The sequence below is a fragment of the Arachis hypogaea genome, chromosome 10, assembly GCF_003086295.3.
Source record: "Arachis hypogaea cultivar Tifrunner chromosome 10, arahy.Tifrunner.gnm2.J5K5, whole genome shotgun sequence".
In the NCBI taxonomy this organism is placed as follows: domain Eukaryota; kingdom Viridiplantae; phylum Streptophyta; class Magnoliopsida; order Fabales; family Fabaceae; genus Arachis; species Arachis hypogaea.
Window position 1 is genome coordinate 34,424,392 of NC_092045.1, and position 22,871 is coordinate 34,447,262.

Here is a 22,871-nt window from a genome sequence, read left to right on the forward strand (position 1 = left end):
TGTGTGTGTGTGTGTGTGTGTGTGTGTGTGTGTGTGTGTGTGTGTGTGTGTGTGTGTGTGTGTGTGTGTGTGTGTGTGTGTGTGTGTGTGTATTCATTGGGTGTGCAGGTATCTAGATGTATTACTACTGATTTGCTAAATATATCAGATTAGTTTACATTTAGAATTGTTTCAGGTTCTCTGTGTCCTACTACTTTAGAATGCTGGGCCGAAATCTAAGGATGTCTCTACATGTTCCTCTTTTGTAAAAGGGAGAGATTAAGCATCAAATTCTAAACCGTATTATCAAGGATTCGGTAAGATTAATAGAGATCAAAAGTAACTAACTTATCCTGTGACCTACAGGTCATGGTAGCAGCCTCATTCATTGGGGCACTAGTTTATGCAATAGCTGATGTTTTTGTAGTATGTCAGTTCAAAACTAACTAGTATTTTGCTACTAAGTAAAGGGAATATTTGCACTGACAGAGACATAATACACAATACACAATGCACATATATATCCAAATCAGTTAGATATATCTATGTTTATGAGTTACAAAATATAAATCTGATTAACTTGTTTCTAAATTCTTGTTAACAAGTATAGACGTTTTTGACATGTCCTTTGGTGCACGAAATTGTGATCATCAATAGCGTCATCAACATGGTACGCTCAATTGCAATCTCAACTCTTTATCACAACTTCGCACAACTAACCAGCAAGTGCACTGGGTCGTCCAAGTAATAAATCTTACGCGAGTAAGGGTCGATCCCACGGAGATTGTTGGTATGAAGCAAGCTATGGTCATCTTGTAAATCTCAGTCAGGCGGATTCAAATGGTTATGGAGGATTGATAATTAAAAGATGAATAAAACATAAAATAAAGATAGAGATACTTATGTAATTCATTGGTGAGAATTTCAGATAAGCGTATGCAGATGCTTTGTCCCTTCCGTCTGTCTGCTTTCCGACTGTCTTCATCCAATCCTTCTTACTCCTTTCCATGGCAAGCTGTATGTTGGGCATCACCGTTGTCAATGGCCTTAGTCCCGTCCTCTCAGTGAAAATGTTCAACGCGCTCTGTCACAGCACGGCTATTCATCTGTCGGTTCTCGATCATGTCGGAATAGAATCCAGTGATTCTTTTGCGTCTGTCACTAATGCCCCACAATCGCGAGTTTGAAGCTCGTCACAGTCATTCAATCCCTGAATCCTACTCAGAATACCACAGACAAGATTTAGACCTTCCGAATTTTCAAGAATGGCCGCCAATGGATTCTAACTTATACCACGAAGATTCTGATTAAGGAATCCAAGAGATATCCACTCAATCTAAGGTAGAACGGAGGTGGTTGTCAGGCACACGTTCATAGGTGAGAATGATGATGAGTGTCACGGATCATCACATTCATCAAGTTGAGGAACAAGTAATATCTTAGAACAAGAATAAGCTGAATTGAATAGAAGAACAATAGTAATTGCATTAATACTCGAGGTACAGCAGAGCTCCACACCTTAATCTATGGTGTGTAGAAACTCCACCGTTGAAAATACATAAGTGATAATGGTGATCATTGGCTTCGGCCACAGAGAGGGAACCAGAAGAACCAAGATGAAAATACAATAGCAAAAGGTCTTATTTATAGAGAACTAGTAGCTTAGGGTTTACAGAAATGAGTAAATGACATAAAAATCCACTTCCAGGCCCACTTGGTGTGTGCTTGGGCTGAGCATTGAAGCTTTCATGTGTAGAGACTCTTCTTGGAGTTAAACGCCAGCTTTTGTGCCAGTTTGGGCGTTTAACTCCCACTTCTGTGCCAGTTCCGGCGTTAAACGCCATAATTCTTGAGCTGACTTGGAATGCCTGTTTGGGCCATCAAATCTCGGGCAAAGTATGGACTATTATATGTTGCTGGAAATCCCTAGATGTCTACTTTCCAACACAATTAAGAGCGCGCCAATTGGATATCTGTAGCTCCAGAAAATCTACTTCGAGTGAAGGGAGGTCAGAATCCAACAGCATCTGCAGTCCTCTTTCAGTCTCTGGATCAGATTTTTGCTCAGGTCCCTCAATTTCAGCCAGAAAATACCTGAAATCACAGAAAAATACACAAACTCATAGTAAAGTCCAGAAAAGTGAATTTTAAATAAAAACTAATAAAAATATAATAAAAACTAACTAAAACATACTAAAAACAATGCCAAAAAGCGTATAAATTATCCGCTCATCACAACACCAAACTTAAATTGTTGCTTGTCCCCAAGCAACTGAAAATCAAATAGGATAAAAAGAAGAGAATATACAATGAATTCCAAAAACATCTATGAAGATCAGTATTAATTAGATGAGCGGGGCTTTTAGCTTTTTGCCTCTGAACAGTTTTGGCATCTCACTTTATCCTTTGAAGTTCAGAATGATTGGCTTCTATAGGAACTCAGAATCCGGATAGTGTTATTGATTCTCCTAGTTAAGTATGTTGATTCTTGAACACAGCTACTTTATGAGTCTTGGCCGTGGCCCAAAGCACTCTGTCTTCCAGTATTACCACTGGATACATACATGCCACAGACACATAACTGGGTGAACCTTTTTAGATTGTGACTCAGTTTTGCTAGAGTCTCCAATTAGAGGTGCCCAGGGTTCTTAAGCACACCCTTTTTGATTGGGATCACGACTTTAACCGCTCAGTCTCAAGTTTTCACTTGACACCTTCACGCCACAAGCACATGGTTAGGAACAGCTTGGTTTAGCCGCTTAGGCCAGGATGTTATTCCTGTAGGCCCTCCTATCCACTAATGCTCAAATCCTTGGATCCTTTTTATTACCCTTGCCTTTTGGTTTAAAGGGCTATTGGCTTTTTCTGCTTGCTTTTTTTTTTGAATTCACTGCTTTTTCTTGCTTCAAGAATCATTTTTATGATTTTTCAGATCCTCAGTAATATGTCTCCTTTTTCATCATTCTTTCAAGAGCCAACAATTTTAACATTCATGAACAAAAAATTCAAAAGACATATGCACTGTTCAAGCATACATTCAGAAATCAAAAGTATTGCCACCACATCAAAATAATTAATCTGTTATAAAATTCGGAATTCATGCAATTCTTCTCTTTTTCAATTAAGAACATTTTTCATTTAAAAAAGGACATGGATTCATAGGACATTCATAACTTTAAGGCATAGACACTAAGACACTAATGATCATAAGACACAAACATAAATAAAACATAGAGCATAATTTTTCGAAAAATAGAAAAATAAAGAACAAGGAGATTAAAGAACGGGTTCACCTTAGTGATGGCGGCTTGTTCTTCCTCTTGAAGATCTTATGGAGTGCTTGAGCTCCTCAATGTCTCTTCCTTGTCTTTGTTGCTCCTCTCTCATGATTCTTTGATCTTCTCTAATTTCATGGAGGAGGATGGAATGTTCTTGGTGCTCCACCCTTAGTTGTCCCATGTTGGAACTCAATTCTCCTAGGGAGGTGTTAATTTGCTCCCAATAGTTTTGTGGAGGAAAGTGCATCCCTTGAGGCATCTCAGGGATTTCATGATGAGGAATTTCCTCATGTCCATGAGTGGGATCTCTTGTTTGCTCCATTCTCTTCTTAGTGATGGGCTTGTCCTCATCAATGAGGATGTCTCCCTCTATGTTAATTCCAACTGAATTACAGAGGTGACAAATGAGATAAGGGGAGGCTAACCTTGCCAAGGTAGAGGACTTGTCCACCACCTTATAAAGTTCTTGGGATATAACCTCATAGACTTCTACTTTCTCTCCAATCATGATGCTATGAATCATGATAGCCCGGTCTATAGTAGCTTCGGACCGGTTGCTAGTGGGAATGATTGAGCGTTGGATAAACTCCAACCATCCCCTAGCCACGGGCTTGAGGTCATGCCTTCTCAGTTGAACTAGCTTCCCTCTTGAATCTCTCATCCATTGAGCGCCCTCTTCACAAATGTCTATGAGGACGTGGTCCAACCTTTGATCAAAGTTGACCCTTCTAGTGTAGGGGTGTTCATCTCCTTGCATCATGGGCAAGTTGAATGCCAACCTTACATTTTCCAGACTAAAATCTAAGCATTTCCCCTAAACCATTGTAAGCCAATTCTTTGGGTCCGGGTTCACACTTTGATCATGGTTCTTGGTGATCCATGCATTGGCATAGAACTCTTGAACCATTAAGATTCCGACTTGTTGAATGGGGTTGGTAAGAACTTCGCAACCTCTTCTTTGGATCTCATGTCGGATCTCCAGATATTCACTCTTTTTAAGTTTGAAAGGGACCTCGGGGATCACCTTCTTCATGGCCACAACTTCATAGAAGTCGTCTTGATGCACCCTTGAGATGAATCTCTCCATTTCCCATGACTCGGAGGTGGAAGCTTTTGCCTTCCTTTTCCTCTTTCTAGAGGTTTCTCAGGCCTTAAGTGCCATAAAGGTTATGGAAAAATGAAAAGCAACGCTTTTACCACACCAAAATTAGAAGGTTTGCTCGTCCTTGAGCAAAAGAGGAAAGAAAAGAGTAGAAGTAGAGGAAATAGAGGAGATGGAGGGGGGCTTTGTGTTTCAGCCAAGGGGGAGAAGTAGTGTTTAGGTTGTGTGAAAATGAAGGGGTGAAGATGGGTTTATATAGGGGTGGAGAGGGGGGTATGGTTCGGCCATTATGGGTGGGTTTGGGAGGGAAAGTGGTTTGAATTTGGATGGTGGGGTAGGTGGGGTTTTATGAAGGATGGATGTGAGTGGTGAAGAGAATGGTGGGATTTGATAGGTGAGGGTTTTTGGGGAAGAGGTATTGAGGTGATTGGTGAATGGGTGAAGAAGAGAGAGAATGGTGGGGTAGGTGGGGATCCTGTGGGGTCCACATATCCTGAGGTGCCAAGGATAACTCATCCCTGCACCAAGTGGCATGCAAAAATGCCCCTTCTGTAAATCCTGGTGTTAAACACCGGACTGCTGCCCTTTTCTGGCATTTAACGCCAGCTTCTTGCCCATTCCTGGCGTTAAACGCCAGTCCGGTGCCCCTTTCTGGCGTTAAATGCCCAGAATGGTGCCAGACTGGGCGTTAAACGCCCATTTTGCTGTCTTCACTGGCGTTTAAACGCCACCAAGTTTTCCACCAGGGTGTGCTATTTTTCTTTCTATTTTTCATTCTATTTTTGCTTTTTTCAAATGATTTTGGGACTTCACATGATCATCAACCTACAGAAATAACAAAAGGAAAATAGATAAATATAACATTGGGTTGCCTCCCAACAAGCGCTTCTTTAATGTCAGTAGCTTGACAGTGGGCTCTCATGGAGCCTCACAGATACTCAGAGCAATGTTGGAACCTCTTAACACCAAACTTAGAGTTTGACTGTGGGGGTTCAACACCAAACTTAGAATTTGGTTATGGCCTCCCAACACCAAACTTAGAGTTTGACTGTGGGGGCTCTGTTTGACTCTGTTTTTAGAGAAGCTCTTCATGCTTCCTCTCCATGGTTACAGAGGGATATCCTTGAGCCTTAAACACAACGGATTCTTCATTCACTTGAATGATCAATTCTCCTCTGTCAACATCAATCACAGCCTTTGCTGTGGCTAGGAAGGGTCTGCCAAGGATGATGGATTCATCCATGCACTTCCCAGTCTCTAGGACTATAAAATCTGCAGGGATGTAATGGTCTTCAATCTTTACCAGAACATCCTCTACAAGTCCATAAGCTTGTTTTCTTGAATTGTCTGCCATCTCTAGTGAGATTCTTGTAGCTTGTACCTCAAAGATCCCTAGCTTCTCCATTACAGAGAGAGGCATGAGGTTTATGCTTGACCCTAGGTCACACAGAGCCTTCTCGAAGGTCATGGTGCCTAATGTACAAGGTATTGAGAACTTCCCAGGGTCCTGTCTCTTTTGAGGTAATCTCTGCCTAGTCAAGTCATCCAGTTCTTTAGTGAGCAAAGGGAGTTCGTCCTCCCAAGTCTCATTACCAAATAACTTGTCATTTAGCTTCATGATTGTTCCAAGGTACTTAGCAACTTGCTCTTCAGTGACATCTTCGTCCTCTTCAGAGGAAAAATACTCATCAGAGCTCATGAATGGCAGAAGTAAATCCAATGGAATCTCTATGGTCTCAGTGTGAGCCTCAGATTCCCATGGTTCCTCATTAGGGAACTCATTGGAGGCCAGTGGACGTCCATTGAGGTCTTCCTCAGTGCCGCTCACTGCCTCTTTCTCCTCTCCAAATTCGACTATGTTGATGGCCTTACACTCTCCTTTTGGATTCTCTTTTGTGTTGCTTGGAAGAGTACTAGGAGGGAGTTCAGTAACTTTCTTACTCAGCTGACCCACTTGTGCCTCCAAATTTCTAATGGAGGACCTTGTTTCAGTCATGAAACTTTGAGTGGTTTTAATTAGATCAGAGACTATAGTTGCGTAGTCAGAGGAGTTCTGCTTAGAATTCTCTTTCTGTTGCTGAGAAGATGATGGAAAAGGCTTGCCATTGCTAAACCTGTTTCTTCCACCATTATTGTTGTTGAAACCTTGTTGAGGTCTCTGTTGATCCTTCTATGAGAGATTTGGATGATTTCTTCATGAAGGATTATAGGTGTTTCCATAGGGTTCTCCCATGTAATTCACCTCTTCCATTGATGGGTTCTCAGGATTATAAGCTTCTTCTTCAGATGAAGTGTCCTTAGTACTGCTTGGTGCAGCTTGCATTCCAGACAGACTTTGAGAAATCATATTGACTTGCTGAGTCAATATTTTGTTCTGAGCCAATATGGCATTCAGAGTATCAATCTCAAGAACTCCTTTCTTCTGATTCGCCCCATTGTTCATAGGATTCCTTTCAGAAGTGTACATGAATTGGTTATTTGCAACCATTTTAATGAGTTCTTGAGCTTCTGCAGGCGTCTTCTTCAGATGAAGAGATCCTCCAGCAGAGCTGTCCAATGACATCTTGGACAGTTCAGACAGACCATCATAGTAGATACCTATGATGCTCCATTCAGAAAGCATGTCAGAAGGACACTTTCTGATCAATTGTTTGTATCTTTCCCAAGCTTCATAAAGGGATTCACCTTCCTTCTGTCTGAAGGTTTGTACTTCCACTCTAAGCTTACTCAATTTTTGAGGTGGAAAGAACTTTGCCAAGAAGGCATTGACTAGCTTTTCCCAAGAGTTCAGGCTTTCTTTAGGTTGTGAGCTCAACCATATCCTAGCTCTGTCTCTTACAGCAAAAGGGAATAGCATAAGTCTGTAGACCTCAGGGTTAACCCCATTGGTCTTGACAGTGTCACAGATTTGCAAGAATTCAGATAAGAACAGATGAGGATCTTCCAATGGAAGTCCATAAAACTTGAAATTCTGTTGCATTAGAGAAACTAATTGAGGCTTAAGCTCAAAGTTGTTTGCTCCAATAGCAGGGATAGAGATGCTTCTCCCATAGACGTCGGGAGTAGGTGCAGTAAAGTCACCCAGCACCTTCCTTGCATTGTTGGCATTGTTGTTGTTTTCGGCTGCCATGGTTTCTTCTTCTTTGAAGAGCTCTGTTAGGTCCTCTACAGAGAGTAGTGCTTTGGCTTCTCTTAGATTTCACTTCAAGGTCCTTTCAGGTTCAGGGTCAGCCTCAACAAGAATGCTTTTGTCTTTGCTCCTGCTCATATGAAAGAGAAGAGAACAAGAAAATATGGAATCATCTATGTCACAGTATAGAGATTCCTTGAGATGTCAGAGGAAAAGAAGAATAGAAGGAGGAGGTAGAATAAGAAGAATTGGAACTTATCCAGAGAGATAGAGTTCGAATTTTTGATAGTGGAGGAGTGTTAGTCCTTAAATAGAAGGATGTGAGAATAGGGGAAGAATTTTCGAAAATAAAGTAAAAGATTTTGAAACAATTAAAAGAAATTTTGAAAATTTGATTGATGATTTTCGAAAACTAAGATTAAGAAAGAAATAAAGTGATTTTTGAAAAAGATTTTAAAATTAGAAATCAAAAAGATATAATTGAAAACTATTTTGAAAAAGATGTGATTAAAAAGATATGATTGAAAAACAATTTAAAAAGATTTGATTTTTAAAATTAATGACTTGGCTAACAAGAAATTTAAAAGATATGATTCAGACATTAAACCTTTCTCAACAGAAAAGGCAACATACCTGAAATGTTGAATCAAATCATTAATTGTTAGCAAGTATTTTTGAAAATGGAAAGAAATTGATTTTGAAAATATATGATTGAAAAGATATGATTTGAAAAAGATTTGATTTTGAAAACTTATGGAAACTTGAAAAAAAATATGAATTAAAAACAAAATCTTCCCTCTTGTGCCATCCTAGCGTTAAACGCCCAGAATGGTATCCATTCTGGCGTTTAACGCCCAAAATGCTACCCTTTTGGGCGTTAAACGCCCATCCAGGTGCCCTGGCTGGCGTTTAAACGCCAGCTTTCCTTCTTCACTGGGCGTTTTGAACGCCCAGCTTTTTCTGTGTAATTCCTCTGCTGCATGTTCTGAATCTTCAATTCTTTGTATTATTGACTTGAAAAGACACAAATTAAGAATTTTTTTGAATTTTTAATGATGAGGAATAATCAAAATGCAACTAAAATCAAATAAACAATGCATGCAAGACACCAAACTTAGAAGTTTGTATACTATTGACACTAACAAATTGAGAATGCACATGAGAAACAACAAAACACTCAAGACAAGAAAATCTAAAGATCAGAGCAAGGAAATCATCAAAAACAACTTGAAGATCAATGAAGAACATAATGCATGTGATTTTCGAAAATTAGGAGAATAAAGACATGCAATTGACACCAAACTTAAAATTAGACACTAGACTCAACCAAGAAGCATAAAAATATTTTTGATTTTAAGATTTTATAATTTTTTTGGATTTTTCGAAAATTGAGTGGAAAAGAAAATAAGGATATCAAAATTCTTAATAAGAATTTCCAGGAATCATGCAATGTTAGTCTAAAGCTTTAGTCTAAAGAGATTAGACATGGCTAGCCAAGCTTCAACAGGACATTACATTCAAGAGCTAAATTGATGAAAATCAATCAGCTTTGGTGATGATGAAAACATCATCTGAAACTCTAGAATTCATTCTTAAGAACTCTGAAGAACAATACCTAATCTAAGCAACAAGATGAACCGTCACTTGTCCATACTCAAACAATCCCTGGCAACGGCGCCAAAAACTCGGTGCACGAAATTGTGATCATCAATGGCGCCATCAACATGGTACGCTCAATTGCAATCTCAACTCTTTATCACAACTTTGCACAACTAGCCAGCAAGTGCACTGGGTCGTCCAAGTAATAAACCTTACGCGAGTAAGGGTCAATCCCTCGGAGATTGTTGGTATGAAGCAAGCTATGGTCATCTTGAAATTCTTAGTCAGGCGGATTCAAATGGTTATGGAGGATTGATAATTAAAAGAAGAATAAAACATAAAATAAAGATAGAGATACTTATGTAATTCATTGGTGAGAATTTCAGATAAGCGTATGGAGATGCTTTGTCCCTTCAGTCTCTCTGCTTTCCTACTGTCTTCATCCAATCCTTCTTACTGCTTTCCATGGCAAGCTATATGTTGGGCATCACCGTTGTCAATGGCTACAGTCCCGTCCTCTCAGTGAAAATGTTCAACGTGCTCTGTCATAGCACGGCTATTCATCTGTCGGTTCTCGATCATGTCGGAATAGAATCCAGTGATTCTTTTGCGTCTGTCACTAATGCCCCACAATCGCGAGTTTGAAACTCGTCACAGTCATTCAATCCCTGAATCCTACTCAGAATACCACAGACAAGGTTTAGACCTTCCGGATTCTCAAGAATGGCCGCCAATGGATTCTAGCTTATACCACGAAGATTCTGATTAAGGAATCCAAGAGATATCCACTCAATCTAAGGTAGAACGGAGGTGGTTGTCAGGCACACGTTCATAGGTGAGAATGATGATGAGTGTCACGGATCATCACATTCATCAAGTTGAGGAACAAATGATATCTTAGAACAAGAATAAGCTGAATTGAATAGAAGAACAATAGTAATTGCATTAATACTCGAGGTACAGCAGAGCTCCACACCTTAATCTATGGTGTGTAGAAACTCCACCATTGAAAATACATAAGTGATAATGGTGATCATTGGCTTTGGCCGCAGAGAGGGAACCAGAAGAACCAAGATGAAAATACAACAGCAAAAGGTCTTATTTATAGAGAACTAGTAGCTTAGGGTTTACAGAAATGAGTAAATGACATAAAAATCCACTTCCGGGTCCACTTGGTGTGTGCTTGGGCTGAGCATTGAAGCTTTCATGTGTAGAGACTCTTCTTAGAGTTAAACGCCAGCTTTTGTGCCAGTTTGGGCGTTTAACTCCCACTTCTGTGCCAGTTCCGGCGTTAAACGCCATAATTCTTGAGCTGACTTGGAACGCCTGTTTGGACCATCAAATCTCGGGCAAAGTATAGACTATTATATATTGCTGGAAATCCCTAGATGTCTACTTTCTAACGCAATTGAGAGCGCGCCAATTGGGCTTCTGTAGCTCCAGAAAATTTACTTCGAGTGAAGGGAGGTCAGAATCTAACAGCATCTGCAGTCCTCTTTCAGTCTCTGGATCAGATTTTTGCTCAGGTCCCTCAATTTCAGCCAGAAAATACTAAAATCATAGAAAAATACACAAACTCATAGTAAAGTCCAGAAAAGTGAATTTTAAATAAAAACTAATAAAAATATAATAAAAACTAACTAAAACATACTAAAAACATACTAAAAACAATCCCAAAAAGCGTATAAATTATCCGCTCATCATCCTTCTCTTGTGGTGTTTCTGCTGATATATAATTCAGATTCAGCTTTTATCTCCGTTAAAGTAAGTAATCAAACAAGTTCTCCTGGTTTTGTTCACATTGATAATTTGGATAAGGTGAGCTTTTTATAGCCCTTTTATTCTGTTTCTTCTGAACTTTCATCTTTGGTTAATAAATTGCTTACTCTCCTTTATTTAGTGAAGCTTTCATGGCCCAAGACATTGGTCAATAAGTGGTTGAATATCAAGTGCAAAACTGATAACTTTCAAGCAGATGATGACGTTGATGATGATGTCCTTTATCAAGGTAATTGACCAATTTTTCACATGGCTTCAATGCAATCTAGGACTATAGAATTGGGATTCTTAGCTTTCATTTAAAAAGATTGTTTTTTATTTACTTTTTAAATGGCTAGACTAGTTAACTATACATATATCTTTTCAATAATACACCCTCAATTCTATTTAGCTTTTGTGAGCAATGTTCTTTTCTTTTCTTTCTTTGTTTTTCTAATTTACCCTTAGTTATGTTGTTTTCCAGCTTCCATGGTTTTTCCTACCATTATTGGTACCCCCAAAAAATTTTTTGTTTTGTTTTGTTGTGTTATGTTTGATTGAGTGACATGATTAAATAACAATGTAAAGAGCACAGTTTTATTTACTTTATGGTTTTTCCTTTTGCATTTGGGATATTGGTGCAAAATTGATATATCTGTCTCAATTCATTTTTAATTTTACAATTTAGGTTGATGATTCTCACTTTACTCTTTGAGACAACGCCGTTTTTTCCTTTTGCACTTGAAATTAAGCTGATTGGCATGATTTTGTGAATTTAGCATTCAGCTTTAATGAGAATAATAGAAAAGCAACAAGTTTGTTTTCTTGTATTTTTAATCTTTAATCTGATACTTGCAATTGGAACATGTGATTCATTTGTTGCTCTTACCAGGCAGACTTTTTAGAATTCATTCGGTTCTATGATTTTGTTTTCTTCATTTTGTTTTCTTCATGTGTCGTGAGAATGGTCAAAAGAATATTTGTAAGTAGACCCGTCATTTCCTTCAACATAATCTTGTATTGATTGCGTATGGTGGTGAATCAGTATGCAAAATCCTTACATGCTTCTCTTTTTGAATTATGATAATCTGCAGCTATAAGCAGGGCAGTAACTGCTTGGAAATTAGTTCTTGCTGGAATGAACAAGGGAATGAACGCTGATACAATTGTTAAGGGCAAGAGTTTTCTTGATGGTGATGAAGACCATCATGAAAAAGATGTGTTTGAGAAGAATTTGAAGATGCTTTAGAATATTTTTTAGTCATTATGCCGAGATTAGAAGATTAATGATTTTTTGTTTGTTAAGTTTTTTTCGGATATAGAGTACAAACTTTGCATTTTAATTGATATGTGATATAAGTTTCATGTGACTTAAATTATCTCTTCTTAAGATTATGTTTTTGAATTGTGTAAAGATGATTTTTATTATTTAAAAAAATTATTTAGTATAATTATGTGTTTAATTTTATTTTATAATATTTAACTCATTTAATTAAAAATATAAAATTATATATGTAATAATATTATTAAATATTATGTTGTATAAAAAATTATTAGAATATTATATATATATATATATATATATATATATAGAAAATTAAAAAAAAAACAATGAAGGACTTAAGGCTACACTTATATAGAGTAGTTATGGTTATACAGAAAATTAAAAAAAAGGACTTAGGGCTACACTTATATAGAGTAGCTATAATATACAATGCGGCTACGTTTTACAAGTGATGTAGTAGCATTGAAAAGTGTAGCCTATTCTGGTAAAAATGGAAGCTGAAAAGCGTAGCCTTTGGTCCTGGACAGCATCAGTTGAAAAGCGTAGCCTATTCCCAAACGCCAAAAGCGTAGCCCTTGGTGCTGAAAAGCGTAGCCTTTGAGAATAGGCAACGGCCGAATAGGAATTACCCCAAAAAGCGTAGCCGTAGCCCAAAAAGCGTAGCCGTAGTTTAAGACATCATTTTTTTTCACTTTTGCCTACACTTTTCAAATGTACTTGAATGGATGTTTTTCTTGTAGTGTTAATTGTAGTTTTATCCTGTATCCTAGTAGGATACATGTTAGCTAAATAATAATAATAATAATAATAATAATAATAATAATAATAATAATAATAATACATGTGCCACTTAAATTAAATAAGCCAAATTAATTAATTTGAAATACCTATTAGATCATTCTAAAATCTTAATCACATTAAGAGAATGCTATGCTAGCACTGTAATATTCCATACCAGCACTGATTAGGAACGAATGAAGATTTATAATTTGTAAATTTAAAAATTAATTTAGCCATTTTTAAAAATTAAAAACTACTTTAATGAGCGTTCTTAAGGTATGATGAACTTGCAACTCTCAAAATAATATACCGTCTCATCCATAAGGTAAAAGATATATTAATACCTTTGCCATCATTATAGTGTTATTACGTATTCCACAAAGAACATATTAATTATTGCATCCTAATCCTAAATTCCGAATCCAACCGATGAATTGACATCTAAATCACACATGTCTTAAAACATGGAAAGCATTCAAATATGGCTTTTATATAATCTAATAATAATAAGGGTTCGGGATCAATTTGGCAATTTGCACTCCAGATAATAAATTAAACGCGCTAAGTCAATGATATATGGTTTTTATATTATAAAAGCAGTAGTTGAATTTGGTAGCAAAGCTTGCAAATTTTCATTTTTGTAAGTGAATGTTATTCACTGTTTAGGAACACACACGAGAACACGACTAGGTCAAAAAATTGGCATCGCCCTGTTGAATTCCAACGTGTGAAGATTGGCTAGTCAACATTATTGTACTTATGCAAATGCAATGGGATCTTTTACGACTTTTATTTAGCTTAGGTGCCACCCTATGACGCGGTGTTTTGACCAGCTTTGTCCTAAGCAAATTACCTACGGATGACAATATGACATCAATATCTATGTCAAAATGCACTAATTTGACTCACTTTTAGGATTTACAAAAATTGTTTTAATTTGTACACGGTATAAAAGTTAAAATAATTCAAATCTATATTTATAAAAATTAAAGTGAACATTTGCCCTTTAAAAAATTGAAACTTCGTACAAGTGAGGATCACATATAATATTTGAAACTGTTACGGTCCAATCCAATTGGCATGTTAATCCGGTTTTGCACACGGGACGATTTGACCTGAGAGGCTGTCCCATATCGGGGCAGCGATCCGGACACCTGCACTCCTGCTGCCAACCACATGACAGCTGGGAGAGGAAGTTTCTTGGAAGGAGACCTCTTCTGTGGGGTCCGCACTACTAACAGGGTATATATGGAGAGGGTCCTACCCCTCCCCCAAGATACGTCATCACACCCTTTTCTCCAAAAATCACCTGCTCACTTCTGACTTGGACGTTGGAGTGTCTTTGCAGGTGACACCCCCACCTTTTCAATACTCAAAGAGCTCGTGACCTCGTCTACCCACGCGCCCGATCCAGATCCCAGCTCATCCCCACCAACTCACAAGGGAACAATCCGACCCGTCCGGTACTACGACCGACCGAATATTGGCGCCGTCTGTGGGGATAAACGGATGACATAGATTTTATTTTGGAGCCTGTAGCGGTAGACGATGGGGGCAACCCACGGAGAATGGAAGGAGGGGCAACCTCGGGGGTTCCCCAGCACGAGCGCATCAGATCCCCGCCGAGGCAGCCCGAGAAGCGACCCTTTGGAGGAACCGGTAGCGATAGAGCCAGAATAATCCAGGAGCTGCGCCATAGAGTGCAGAACCTGGAACGGAAAGTGGCAGTCAGGGAGCGTCGCCAATCAACGCCAAGTTTAGAGCATTCCCGACCCTCCCAAAGAAGGGAAGGAAGCCCTCGAAGTAGTCACTCCAGGCGTACTCCGAGCCCCGAATCGGAACCCAAGAGCCAAGAAGAAAGTAGAGAAGCGCCGAGAAGATGGCGAGACCCCTTGGTATATACCCGAACGCATCGCGAAAGCTCTAGAGAAAGACCAAGGAGAAACCGGTCACGCGGAGAGGACGGTGGAGAAAGGGCGAGGAGAAGCCAACAACCTGTGATCATGGGAGTAACCCCTTTCCACCACTCGATCCTCGAGGTCCGACTTTCGAAGCACTTTGATAAGCCGACCAACATGCGGTACGATGGGACCCAAGATCCCCAAGAACATCTGACGACCTTCGAGGCCAGGATGAACTTGGAAGGGGTCGGTGACGAAGTCAGATGCCGCGCCTTCCAGGTCACTTTAGCAGGCTTGGCGATACGATGGTTCAACGGCCTCCCTCAGGCCTCTATAACGACCTTCGGAGACATTACCCAAGCCTTCCTAAGCCAGTTTACTACCCGTATCGTTAAGGCGAAACACCCGATCAACCTCCTTGGCATAACACAAAGAACCAGAAAGCCGACCAGGAAATACCCAGACAGGTTCAACGACGAGTGCCTAGAGATCGACGGCTTAACCGACTCGGTGGCTAGTTTATGTTTAACCAACGGGTTGCTAAACGAGGATTTCAGGAAGCATCTTACCACCAAACCCGTGCGTACGATGCAGAAAATCTAGAACGTGGCGAGGGAGTATATCAATAATGAAGAAGTCAGCCAGGTAGTGACGGCCAACAAGCGGCAGCCTGCCTACAACCAGCCTCGACAGTACAGCAGCAGAGAGAGGCTTGAGGAGCACTCCAAGGACGGAGTCCCGACCAAAAACTCCAGGCCGTTTCCCCGGGTTGGCAAGTTCACCAATTATACCCCCCTAGCCGCCCCAATTGTGGAGGTCTATCAACAAATAGCCGATAAGGGTATCCTGTCGAAGCCCCGACCTCTCAAGGACAGGACCGGGGGAAACAAGAGCCTCTATTGTGATTACCATAAGGGCTTCGGTCATAAGACCCAAGACTGTTTTGATCTCAAAGACGCCTTGGAACAGGCAATCCGAGACGGAAAGCTGGCGGAACTATCCCATCTCATAAGAGAGCCGAGAAGGAGAGATAGAGATCGGCCCGAGGACAAAGACAGAGTCGTAAGGCAAAAGAGGGAACCAGAGGAGGACAGCAAACAGGGACTCACGGTGGTGAATGTCGTGGTCGAAAGGGATGCTGCACCCAGGTCGAGATCGGCGTGCAGAAAGGATGCCAAAGTCTTGGCAGTATCCTCATCGAGAACCACACCTTCCCCCGGGAAAGTACCGCTAATCTCGTTCGGACCTAAAAACCAGTGGATTGAAGGCATGCAAGAAAACCCTCCTATGGTGATCACAGCAAGAGTTGGAACCGGACTGGTTAAGCGAATCCTGGTGGACACTGGCACAGATTCAAACATCATATTCCGCAATGTGTTTGATGCCTTAGATCTACGAGATGCCGACTTGAAGACCCACGAACACGGTGTGGTCGGTCTTGGAGATCACTTCATCAAGTCGGATGGGATAATTTCTTTGCCGGTCTCCATAGGCAGAGGTCCAGTGAGGAGGACCGTAATGCCGGAGTTCGTCGTCCTAAGGGACTCTACAGCATACAACATCATAATAGGAAGAGAAACCATCAATGAACTCGGAGCAATAATTTACACTAAGTTGCTGGTGATGAAGTTTGTTTCTGATAACGGGTTGATTGGATCCATCCAGGGAGATTTAGAGAAGGCAGTCGCCTGTGACAACGCCAGCCTTTCCCTAAGGAAGAAATCCAAAGAAGCAGCTGGAGTCTTCTTAGCCGACCTAGATGCAAGAATTGAGGACAAGCCCAGGCCAGAGCCCGAGGGAGACCTCGAGAAGATCAGGATCGGCTACTCGGAGGCAAAGTTCACCTTCGTGAATAGAAACCTTCCTTATGAAGTAAAGGAGCCATTGGTGGAAGTGATTTGGAAAAACGGCGACCTGTTCGCGTGGACGCCAGCCGACATGCCAAGTATTGACCCCGAGCTCATGTCGCATCACCTGGCCATGAGAGCGGACGCCAAGCTGGCAGCACAGAGAAGAAGGAAAATGTCCCAGGAAAGAGCCGATGAGGTGGCCAGACAGACGGCTGACCTCTTGCAAGTGGAGTTCATCCAGGAGTAGAGTACTCAACATGGCTGTCAAACGTTGTCTTGGACAGGAAGCCCAGCAGAAAGTGAAGGATGTGCATAGACTACTCTGACCTCAACAAAGCCTGCCCCAATGACTCTTTCCCCCTCCCTAACATTGATGCACTGGTAGACGCGGCCTCGGGTTACTGGTACCTCAGCTTCATGGATGCCTATTCAGGGTATAACCAAATCCTGATGCATCGGCCAGATGAAGAAAAGACGGCGTTCATAACGCCAGGGGGAATGTATTGCTAGAAGGTGATGCCCTTTGGGCTGAAGAATGCGGGAGTCACGTATCAAAGGCTGATGAACAAGATATTCTGTGATCTCATCGGCAAAACGGTGGAAGTCTACGTAGACGACATCCTAGTGAAAACCATCAAGGCCGGCGACCTCATTGGTCACTTAGAAAGCATGTTCGCAGCTCTTCGGCGACACGGTATGAGGCTGAACCCACTCAAGTGCACTTTCGCTATGGAGGCCAAGAAATTCTTGGGATTCATGATAACCCAGAGAGGAGTAGAAGCCAATCCGAAAAAGTGTGAGGCGGTCCTACAGATGCAAACCCCAGAAGCGTAAAGGACGTGCAGAGACTGGCCGTAAGGTTAACGGTGCTATCCCGATTTCTTGGCACTATCCCGATTTCTCGGCGCATCGGCTGCCAAAGCCCTCCCTTTCTTTAACTTGATGAAGAAAGGGATCGCATTTGAATGGACCCCGGTTTGCAAAGAATCTCTCGATCACTTCAATAGAATCATCTCGTCACCCCCAGTCCTCGGTAAGCCCAAAAACGAGGAAATGCTATTCTTGTACTTGGCAGTGATAGACGAGGCCCTGGCGGCAATCTTGTTGTGAGAAGAGGGAAAAGTTCAGCAGTCGGTCTACTTCGTAAGCAAAGTGCTACAAAGGGCAGAGTTGAGATATAGCAAGTTAGAAAAACTTGCTTACGCGCTGCTGACCTCGTCCCGCAGGCTCCGACAATACCTTTAAGGGCACTCGATAACAATAAGAACAGACCAGGCAATCCGACAGGTCTTGCATAAACCCGACCTGGCGGGTCGGATGATGGCCTGGGCCATTGAGCTGTCCCAATATGACCTGCACTATGAGCCTAGACACGCCATCAAGGCCCAAGCATGGGCGGATTTCCTAGTTGAGGTCACATGAGTTCTTCCCGGTAACCTGAACACATGGTGGAAGCACCACGTAGATGGATCCTCCAACCAAACGTTCGGAGGAGCAGGAATCATTCTGGAAAGTCCTAAATGACTCGTGTACGAGCATTCGATCAAGTTCGACTTCCCCGTATCCAACAATCAAGCAGAATACGAGGCTCTCCTTGGCAACCTCCATCTGGCAAGGGAGGTTGAGGCCACCAAAGTAGAAGTGTGTAGCGGCTCCCAGATCGTCACGTCACAGGTCAATGGGACATACCAAGCTAGGGACTCACTGCTACAAAAGTACTTGGAACAAGTCAACAAGTAGGAGTTCGATGAGGTCACCGTGCAACATGTCCCTAGGGAGAAAAACATAAGGGTTGGCCTTATGTCAAAGCTGGCAAGCACGAAGCCGGGAATGGGCAACCAATCCCTCATCCTGATGAAGGAGCCAGCAGTGACCTTACACCTTGCCCGCTCAAGCCCCTCATTGATGGACGCGATTACTGACTTCTTGGAGAGCGGTAAACTCTCCAGTGACGAGAAAATGACAAGAGTGACAAGAAGAGAAGCAGCCAAGTATACCGTAATACAGGGCCAATTGTTTAAGAAAGGGCTTAGCCAACCCTTGTTGAAGTTCCTGCATCCCGACCAAATGGACTACGTGCTACGCGAGGTCCACGAGGGATGTTGTGGTCACCACGTCGGAGGGAAGGCCCTTACCCGAAAACTTGTCAAGGCTGGTTATTACTGGCCTTCGATGATGGCAGACTCTAAACCATTTGTGGGAAAATGCAAAAGATGCCAGGAGAACGCCAACTTCCACAAAGCACCGGCAGCAGAGTTTAGCCTTATGATGGCCTCCCGACCATTTTCGCAATGAGGAGTTGACCTGTTGGGACCCTTTCCGCTGGGACCCGGGCAGATGAAGTACTTGATCGTTGTCATCGATTACTACACCAAATGAGTAGAGGCCGAGCCACTAGCCAGCATATCATCGGCCAACTGCCGAAAGTTGATATGGAGCAAGTGATAACCAGATTTGGTATCCCAGAGGTCGTCGTCTCGGATAACGGCACCCAGTTTGCAGACAAAAAGTTTGGAGAATTCCTGGCCGGCTTGGGCATTAAGCAAAGGTTCTCGTCAGTTGAACACTCCGAGACTAACGGCCAAGTCGAGGCCGCTAACAAAGTCATCTTGCAAGGCCTCAAAAAACGACTTAACCACAAGATAGGGGCGTGGGCAGACGAGTTGGCCTCGGTCCTCTGGTCCTACCGCACAACCCAGCAATCATCTACCGGGGAGACTCCTTTCCGCCTTATTTACGGGGTAGATGCGATAATACCTGTGGAGATCGGTGAGCTGAGCCCGCAACTGATCTTGGGGGGAGTCGAGGAAGCCATGAAAAAAGACCTAGTAGACAAGGCTAGGGAGGTAGCCAACTTGTCGGAAGCGGCCCTGAAACAAAGAATGGCTCTATGCTACAATGCCAAAGTACTCAAAAGGAAATTTGAGTAGAATGAACTGGTTTTACAGCGTAACAATATCGGTCCACCGACGCCAGGAGAAGGAAAGTTGGCATCCAATTGGGAAATCCCATATAGGATAAAAGAGGTAATCGGAAAGGGCGCCTACAAGTTAGAACGACAGGATGGCAAAGAAGTCCCGAGAATATGGAACGCGAGTAACTTAAGAAGATTTTATTCCTAGACCGAGCACACCGACTACACGGCCTGCCAGGCTCAGTAAGATCCGCATTATCCTATGATGAATCTTCTACCTTTGTCAATCCTTTGTTATTACTTATGCCTAACTAATTAGCGAATAGTATTCACTTCTTGATTGAACTTTTTCTTCCATTTTACATTCTATATTGATAACAAGTTTGTTATATCGAATAAACATTACGGTAACGCGGTAGCCCAGGACTGATCACCCCGGGAGACCAACAAGAGCAACACATCATAATGAGTGGCCATAACAACAGTAAAAGCCACGACCTAGCTACGACAGTTACCAACATAATGGTAAATAAGCAAGTAAGACAATACCAACAAAACGGTGACAAAATATAAAGGAAGTCACCAAATAAAAGCCGACCAAACGGCCAACGTTCACAACATCAACCCAAAAGGTACAAAGTTCACAAAACCATAAAGACCTTAAAAAATTCACAAGGTTACAAAGCTTACTTCCTAAGCAAATCAACAATCTTACCATCCCTAATAGCCGACGTATCGAATTCAGGAGCTACCACCTTCACTTGGGCTTTAAGGGCTTCCTCGGTCATCAAGATGGGGTTTTTACCCTGCTTCACAGTTTCTTTATACTTCTTTTTTAAATCAGCAGCTTCAACCTAGGCAGTCTTGGCCAATAAAGCAGCCTCGTCACGCTCTTTCTCTAACCCGGCTACCGACCTTGAGCTACCTTGACCTGACCCTCCAAAGTGAGCTCTCGCTTGGTCAGACAGGAAATCGCGACATCGGAAGTCTTCACTTTCTCCTCAGCAATCGTGGCCTTTTCTTCGGCAGCCTTGGCCATCTGCTCTGCGCTGGCTAACTGTTGCCGAAGCGATTCTACTTCAACTTTGTATTTGTTATTTGCCTGGACAGAAGACTCAAGCTTGTTCTGCAAGGATTGCATCCCTGCCAAAGCTAATTCCACTTTTCTCGCTATGGAGGCTCCCCGGAGCAAGGTACGATACATCCACCTTGCTTGTGAGGAGAGATCCCCACCATGGAAGAAGTCCTCCGTGCCGGGAAGCAATTGGGAATCAATGAAGTTTCCGGCATCGAAGTTTTTCTCCATCACCGTAAGAGCTCCTTCGAGGCTGGCAGATGGTTTCCTCTTCTTCAGGTTGGCCACGACAATCACCTCCTCTTCCTCGGGTTCAGGCCGAGGACCCGAGCCAGCGCTTGTCCCGATCACTTTACCTTGGGAGGCTTGGGACGGAGTCTGGGCATCAACAGTATTATGAGGGAGCACATCAGCGGCGTTATGGGGAGGCGCCTTCTGATTCTTATTATTTTTGGGAGTCACCTCCTGGTGTTCGTCGTCACTATCACCACCAAGGAACGTGTTGAATAAGGCATCAAGTTCTGTCACCTTGGTAGACATTCCTACTATAACAAAACAACAAGACCCGTTAGTCGTGAAATCGGGAAAGCGAATAAAAATAGTAGTTCAAGAAACCCAAGTTAAAACCACTCACAAATGTAGTTTCTAGCGACGTCCTGATCACCCATGAGGAGCTGGGGGTTACATGATTTTTTGAAAAGACGGCTAACAACACGTCGACAACTCTCTTATTTTTGGGAGGCAACTCCTTGTAAGTGACCTTATTGAAGGCGTTGGCCCCCGCCCTGAAACTCCAGTAGGTCAGGATGTGCCTTTCCCCTTCCAACGTCAGCCAAAATGGATGCCGACCTTTAGCAAGACGAACCTTAAAATATTTGTCCTTGAATCCATGGTATGAATCCTCGAACAAGCCAAAGATCCTCCGACCTTGAGCAGACCGGAACGACATAAACCCCTTTTTGGCCTTCCCTTCCTTGGAAGGGTTCGTCAGGGTAAAGAGATAAAGGAAAACCTCCACATAGACCAGCAGGTCTAGATACTCACACACCATCTCGAAACAGCAGATGGAAGCCCAACTGTTCGGATGCAATTGGGACAGCGCTACGTTACATCTATTGAGCAGCGCCATCTGAAAGGGGGAGAAGGGGATACCAACCCCCAATTGGGTAAACGTTGCCTTATAGAACCAAATTCAATCGGTAATCCGCGGGGAGTGTAGGTTGAGTTCATATATCCGCTCATGAGCAGCGGGGACGTAGACCACATAGTTGGCTTCCTCGTCGGTTCCGCCACATAAGTACTAGGCTTGTCGGAACTCTGCGAGCTCCTATTCGGCCATTTGGTTAGGGGAGTCTTTCACGTCCGAAGTTACCCAAGCGTACCAGTTGTAAGCCACTCTTGCGACAGGAACCCGTGTAACAGGGCATTGGGCCATACCTACAGTGGGGGTACCACTCAGTTAGTCTACGAGATCGGGAGTTCGGAACTGGCCCAGAAACTACATCTTGCCTATTCAATGACTACAACCAAGCATGGCCAAAGCAACTCCTAGCAAATCTTAAATGAATCCTAAAAACTAATGTACTGGAAAGGTAACCCCCCTAATACGCCTACTTAACGCTAATGTTATCCAACATGCAAATCAATCAGAGAGACAACATGCATGCAGAGGCATGAACAGTAAAGTAAGGCCACAGGATGATTACCAGGATGATTGTACTGATTCGAAAGAAAACAAGAAGAAGCAAATGCGTCAGCACTCAGGTATCACAGCAAGGAATTTTGAAAGTGAAAAAGGGAAAATGCAGATGAATGAGAAAATGGGAGACAGAGAGGAAGAAGAAGCGGTTGTGGACTCGAAAAGCAAAGTGTGAGGCAGAAAAGAAATTGAACTGTAAATAATTCAAGAAGCGCGAAAGGTAGGGGTAACATGGTCATTTCACGCAAGTTTTAAATAACCCATAATGAGCATTAAATGCCTAGCTCAAAAAACAAGGCGAGAAATAGCGCTTCCTTGAAAGCGACGAAGACCACACGCGCACGAGAGGAGCGTTTTGGCCGCGGGGACCGACAAAGTGACAACACACAGAAGGGAACAGAACGCGCCAACAACGGCGCTCACGGCTATAGCTAGCGCGTTGGGGGCACTGTTACAGCCCAGCCCAGCTGGCATGCTGATGAGCGGATAATTTGTATGCTTTTTGGCATTGTTTTTAGTAT

At 42.3% G+C, this 22,871-nt stretch overlaps 1 non-coding gene across 1 annotated transcript; it reads left to right on the top strand.

Annotated features, from left to right (window-relative positions):
* The first annotated feature begins 6,976 nt into the window (after nt 1-6,976).
* LOC112718813 (small nucleolar RNA R71) lies at nt 6,977-7,084 on the top strand. Its single transcript, XR_003161139.1, has one exon. It is a non-coding gene; the product is annotated as a small nucleolar RNA R71 (small nucleolar RNA).
* The last annotated feature ends 15,787 nt before the right edge of the window (nt 7,085-22,871 follow it).